Raw genomic sequence first — 6,584 nt, forward strand, 5'->3', positions numbered from 1 at the left:
ATTGTACAGGTTATCTAGTTCATACACTTATCAAATATATCGTGGTTTATTTCAAGAAAATTCAAATATATAGTATTGTATATATCAAATATTCTTTGTTTTCTCCTTTGAATCTTCTTACCAAATTTTGTTTTCATCTATGAGGATAACAATTTTATATATTTTAAATAAAATTTCCTTACTTAGGTGGGTTTTGGAAAAAAAATCATTCTGAAAAATCTATAACTGTGGTAATTTTTTTTTTTACATCTTTTGATATAAATATCATTGTATCTTTAAAGAAATGAATGGTAAGAGGGTCGAAAGGTAAATTGGGTCATACATATATGTAAAATAATAGTCCATGAAGTTGTTCTTATAAAATATAGAAAAATTTAAATAATTGTGTAATTAGATCTATTTATCGAGGGTATGAGTATATAAAGCCCTGAAAGAAAAGTTTAAATCTAATTTTGATTTGAGGCCCAACATTTTGAGGGTTTATTACTATGGCTAAATTATATTTAAAAAACACCATTAAAATTCATCACCTGTTTAACATATATATTTAGGCTTAGTTTAGGATTGTTGTAACTTTTAAAATAGGGATAGTTGCAAATATAGATATTAAACCCAAAGCAATAACAGATATAACATATTGTAAATAAAATTGTAAATATGACTAAATTTAAATAATCTATCAGTGATGGACCATATTATTGATAGGAGTTTATTAGTGATAGACCATATATTGGTAGAGTCATAAAAGTCTATCGCTAATAGACTTGTCTATATTTGCAATTTTTTTAAAAATGATGTTATACACTTAGTTATTATTCCTATAAATACTACCAATTGCAATTACCCTTTAAAATAATTGTTGCCAGATTTTGTTCATGAAAATTCAACAGTGAAAGAAAATAAAATAGTGTTTGATAAATGTTAATTTTAATTTTTTTAAAAAAAAATAGTTACAATGTTAGATAAATTAATACTAAATTTGTGTAAATTAATTATATGAAGCAAAGTATGCTTATTATTTTAATTATTTTCACATTAATAATTAATTTATAATTTGTTATATATTTATATAATTTGATTTCAACTAATTTTGTTTGATATCAATTATTTGATAAGGGCTTAAGAAAAATAATTGTTACAAAGAAATTGAATTAATTAAAATTTTGAAAATATACATACAAAATATATTATTAAGAAATGATATTATTATAATATATTTATTTTAATGGTTAAGAAAATAATCGATTTTTAGAGAAGTTGAATCTAAAAGCTACTACTCTAAGCTTTTACACATTAGTTAGTGATTTTAAAAAATTAATTAATAATTTGATTTATCAAACAAGGGAGACGGTTAAGATTTTTCCAAAATCACTTTCTAGGTTTGCAAATTGCAATCCCAAATTGAGCCTTATTATATAAGAAGTTAGTAACATTATTTTTAACTTTTCAATAGACATTTCAAAATTACTCTTGAAACTAATTAACATTTGGATACGTTGATTTTTTGTCAAATATTTTAATGATTTTCTACTTCAATGATAACTTTTAAATGTTAATGAAAGATCAAATGTAATTATGCAACTTCTGAAAGAATATGAGACTTCACTAAAACAAATATAGCTCAATTGACATGGTACGTATATTATTAACCTCAAAGACATAAGTTCGATAACTTCATTCCATATATTGTCAAACAAAAAAAGAGTAAAGTCGATGGATAAATTATATAATATAGCTTATTATTTGTTATAGATTAACTCACACAATTTTTTTTTTCTATAAATACTTACATTTATACTTATTTTCAAAATTATCAATGTGTTTTGAACCTTATTTGGCGTTTGAGAGTGTTTATTCCTTATCTTGGTTCTTAAACCCTAGATATTTTATTTTATAATGGCACAAAACTAAGTCTAGCCATGGTAATTTAAACTATAATAAAAGTATTGACACAAATTTACATTTTTTTATTCGTTTATATGGATATGTTTGTAGGTCAAACGTTAATGGACAAAAATACAAGTCAATTGGTTGAAGCTAACATATAATAGATAAGTTATGTCATTGTTGGATAGACAATAAATTTGTATGTGCAATTATCAAATGCAAATAGCGAAAGAGTTGTACTTGCAAAACCAGCTTTATTTGGTACTCGTATAATTAGGTTTGTCTTCTTTTAGAATTTTTTACATATCAATTCAATGATAGTATATGATTCGTTTTAGACATAAATTTTTGTAGCTTTGTTTTTTCTAGTATCATAGTCCCATACCATTGAATATGTTATCGATCACAGTCCATAGTCATGATATTCCCCTTATCTAAGCAAGGTGAAATTTTGATTATATTTCCAACAATTCTTCCCTTGAACAAAGAACATTTGTAGTCTCTCATCGAACAAAGGACCATATAATTTTCCTTTAGATAGTTAACTATTCGTTCATCTCTCTAGCTTCAACAAAAGTATATTCTTGTCTAGATTAACTATTCTTCTCTTTAGAGCACCTCACATATATGGTAAAACTTAACCACATTATCACAAGTACCATACCATTGAAATTATTTTACCTTTTTATTTGTTTGTTGCATTTGTATTATACATGCTTCTAATACCATTTGTTACAGATGATAGCTCTCTAGATATCTCTACAATAGTATCATATCGTTCATGTGGAGGGTAAAATTAAACCTAATTAATTGAGTTCAAGCCAAGATTCGGGTAAAGATAATTGAGTTGAGAAATGACCTTAGTTAGCTCAACCAATTTGAGCTAAAAAAGTAAGTCAAGCCAAGAGACCAAGTTAAGAGAGTAGGTCCAATTGGAAGATTGAGTTGAGAAAGTAGGTTGAACAAAGAAAGGCAGGATGAGCTAAGAGGTCGAACCAATAAGCTTTTAGATGACTTTTATATATATGAAAGAAAATAAATAAAATAATAAAACAAGTAAATAAATATGAGGAAAGGGATCGACAACTTTTCGACCCCACTTTCGAAAGGCCAACCCACGAGTATTGGCAAGGCAGCCCGACTGCCCAAGCTCAGCCGACCTTAAAGGAGCTCAGCACAACGCATAAAAAGAAAAAATAAAAAATAAAAAAGAGAGAAGAAAGAGGGGTCGGCAAAATTGAGTTAAACCTCAATTGGGCTCAAGCCCATTTGAAGTAAAAGGTACTTCATGAAAGGTACCTCAAGGCCATGCATAAGATTTTGGAGGAGACTTTGCTCCATTCATGAAAATATGTGTATATATATATATACACACACATATATATTATCATTATAGACATTCATTGGTAGAATTTTGCATGGTTTGGCCATGTGAAGGCCATGTTAGGTAGGGGTATTCATGGATAGGGTTGAGTTGAGTTGAAAGACTTTTTAGACCCTACCCAATTGTTCGGATTGTAAATTTTTTCAATCCAAATAACTCTTATGAAAAAATGAACCCAACGCAACCAAATCATTAAATATTTGGGTTGGGTTGGGTTGGGTTAATTGGGTCATTTACTTAAAATTTTGTTCTAAAAATAAGCGAAACGTAAATATGTAAAAATCTAATTTAATTATTTTCATATATTGAATTAAGATTAACAAATCAATTTCAATTTATATAGTGAAAAATTTCTTTCTAAAGTGCAAAGAAACTACTTTTAAGAGTTGTTGAAGAATAAATTATTCAAAACTATTGGAATTAAATAAAATTAACATTAATATAAGTATAAATAATTGTGTTATAAGTAATAAAAAAAATATTTTAAAGTTAATGATAAATTCGGGTTGGTTTAGATTATATTAAGTGAACCCATGAACCAACCCAACCCATAAAATTTTTAATTATTTGAACTCAACCCAACCCAAACCGCACGGGTTGAGTTGGATTGATCGGGTTTTTTGGGTCATCAGATTTTTTGAACACCCCTAATGTTAGGTGTTATGAGAGGGTTCTTGGTATGGCTTAGATAGGCATGAACCATTGTTCAAAGTTAAAAAATAATAGAATTGTCGCACATGATCACTAACTCAAACAAAGAAATAAAATCTCTGATCTCATACTTAATACCCACAAACGTAGTAAAATAGTAAGAATGAGGTCGAATTCATAGGGAAACTAATGACTAGCCAGGTTAATTAGAGAATTCCAAGTGATGCGAATTTGGTTGGATTTGTGGAAACAATGACTAAAAATTAACATGCAATGTAAAGAAAAAAAAATGAACACACAAAAAGGGTTGGATTAAATCAATGAAAAAGCCTTGAGATTAGTATATATGTTTAATATTCTATCATTAGGCACCAATTAACTGTATTAAATCTGCGAATCCCTCAACCTATTAAAAAATCTAATAGCCAAATTAGCCAAATTCGATATTAAATCAAATTAGTCCTAATCCAATTTACAACTTTTCTTTCTTAACTAAATATAAGTTAAGACCGAATTGCATTACGAAGGGGTTCAATTGTTGAGACATACTACAAGTCGGATAGTCATATCTTATAGCATGATTAATTATGAACGATTAAATCAGGGCATACTGAGTTTGGTTAGAAAAAGTCTAGACAGTCGGATAGTCATATCTTATAGCATGATTAATTATGAACGATTAAATCAGGGCATACTGAGTTTGGTTAGAAAAAGTCTAGACTTTACACATACGATCCTAATTTGCTCAACTAAATCAATCAATTTTTGCATAGGCTATGACGATTTTGCAAACAAAAATTTCAATAAACTAATTTATCATATCAATTTAGAAAAATTCTATTAAAATTAAACCAAATCATCCCAAAGAATTCACAACAATTCGGTAAATTAACCAGAAATCCTTCAAGAATTTAAACATACAACTAATTCCAAGAAAAATTTATCTAGCCTAGCATAAGCATATTGAAAAACCAATCAAAGATATAGAAAGAAGGTTGAATATGATGAAATTTGCCCAAAAATTCGACTTATCGGCTCCCAAAAACGTCCTTAAACTCTGTTTTTCTTCACACCCTCGGCTAGAATAGAAAATACCCATATATAGATTTGGCCCAGCATCACAACACTAGGGAGAGCATTGCAACGCTGCGGTGGCATCAAATTCAACGTTGAGGAAGCGTTGCAATGGGGCTATGACGCTCGGTTGTACGTGCGAAGGAGTTCGTCCGTTGAAGTTCGTAGCATTGCAACGGTTCCATGTTCGATAGCTACTGTCATGTAGCATTGAGCTAGAGCGTTGGGGTGGTGTCATGACAATGACGCTGTGAGATCTTTGGAGTGTTATAGCGCTCGAGGCAACATTGTGACATTGCCCTGCACACCAGCATACTGCCTTCAAGTGTCAAACGAGCGTTGGATTAAGAAAATTGGTGAGCGTTGCAATGCTAGAGCATGGCATTCTGGTCTTTTTGACATTGCCGCTCAGTTTAGTGCATCCGACCCCCAATTTTCCATCCTTTTGGCTCAATTTTTCATCTCAACAACACAGTTGCTTCATGGGATCAATTTCCTACAAAATAAGACAAATAGAACACAAGAATCATCCAAATCAGTAGGATTAAGGACATAAAATTAGCTCTTTTTGAGAGCTAACAAACACCCCCAACTTAATTCTTGATCGTCCCGAGCAAGGTCAAAACGCTCAATCATGCAATTGACAAGAAACTATTCACTCAATTTATCGAATCCTATCTCAAGTCTCAACAATCCGTAGGGTCGCAAAATAAACCACATAATAATCCAAATTCAACTAATTACTCCACTGAGACTCATTATTTAAAAAATAAAAAAATAAAAAAAAAGTAAAAAACCTTTACAATCAAAGCCATGTATGAATGAACACTAAGGCATGAAAACTTTTTCATAAATCGAAAAGCGCCTAGAAAAGTTTTTTCCTACTTCCATTTCATCTTCCCTCGGCTCGGTTATTAGACCAAGACGTACCATTCTTGCTAATCAAAGAGCAATACTAGCCAAGAGTGCCTAAAACTCATACACGCAAAACATAGAGAGCATTTATTTTACCTAGAGGGCTAGCTTTCACACCTCACCGCCAGGAACCTATCACTCTTTTCTCGCGAGCCCTAACTAGACACGACAGAGATAACTTCTTTCACCTCTATCCATGCACATGTGCACACTATTATTTTTTTTTGCAGACACGCTAGCATATGCCTATTGGAAGAAGGAAAGGAAAGGGCCCCATGAAATCCATACACCAGATATCGAAAACCTCACACACATTAATAGAGTTAAGTCGCATTTTGTTGGATTTTATGTCCTAAAACTCGTAGTGTGTAAATTAATAAACATATTCTGTTTTGTTTTTCGATAAAGTTGTTATAGAAATTGTAATCTTGAATCCAATAACCTAAGGTCCTGAGGCTATTTAATGTAGTTTGAACTTTATGTAGTGACATAAATGTGGATCAAGTTCAAGTATATAGCCAAAATGGTCTATAGTATATGAATAAGGTTGGGCGCCTTATTCTGAGGACACTATGGATGAGGCCCACTTTGTAGTTAGTACAAACGATGTGATCCTGAATCGTTCATATAGAGATATGTGAGTGGAGGCATCCTATGCAATGAGTTTGCATAA

Source organism: Benincasa hispida, chromosome 7 (assembly GCF_027475165.1).
Source record: "Benincasa hispida cultivar pf3 chromosome 7, pf3_genome.v1.1, whole genome shotgun sequence".
Classification (NCBI taxonomy): domain Eukaryota; kingdom Viridiplantae; phylum Streptophyta; class Magnoliopsida; order Cucurbitales; family Cucurbitaceae; genus Benincasa; species Benincasa hispida.